The sequence below is a fragment of the Palaemon carinicauda genome, chromosome 2 (genome assembly GCF_036898095.1).
Source record: "Palaemon carinicauda isolate YSFRI2023 chromosome 2, ASM3689809v2, whole genome shotgun sequence".
Taxonomy (NCBI): Eukaryota; Metazoa; Arthropoda; class Malacostraca; order Decapoda; family Palaemonidae; genus Palaemon; species Palaemon carinicauda.
Window position 1 is genome coordinate 164,766,534 of NC_090726.1, and position 389 is coordinate 164,766,922.

The window sequence follows — 389 nt, forward strand, 5'->3', positions numbered from 1 at the left end:
AGAAATTTGTTTATTAGCTTCAAATTTCTGTCTATCATTTTTTAGTCAATTTCAATTTTAAAAGTCTTCTCGGAATCAATTTGAAATATTGAAAGGTTTTATAAGTCCACTTCAAATTTGTAAGCTTAAAACTTGGATGGCTCTTCGAACAGAGCCTAATTGATTTAACTGTTTTTGTTATTCATGAATTTAAAAGTCTTCCTGGAGTCATCCTGAAATTACAGAATTCTTTTTGGAGTCAGAATCAAATTCAGACGTTATCTTCGAATAAGTTTCTTACCCATATACCTTCTTGAAGTTAGCTACATAATTCTAAATATTACTGAAGTTCGCATTTAATTCAAAATTTAGATGTCTTCTTGGAATCAACTTGAAATTCGAGAGTTTTC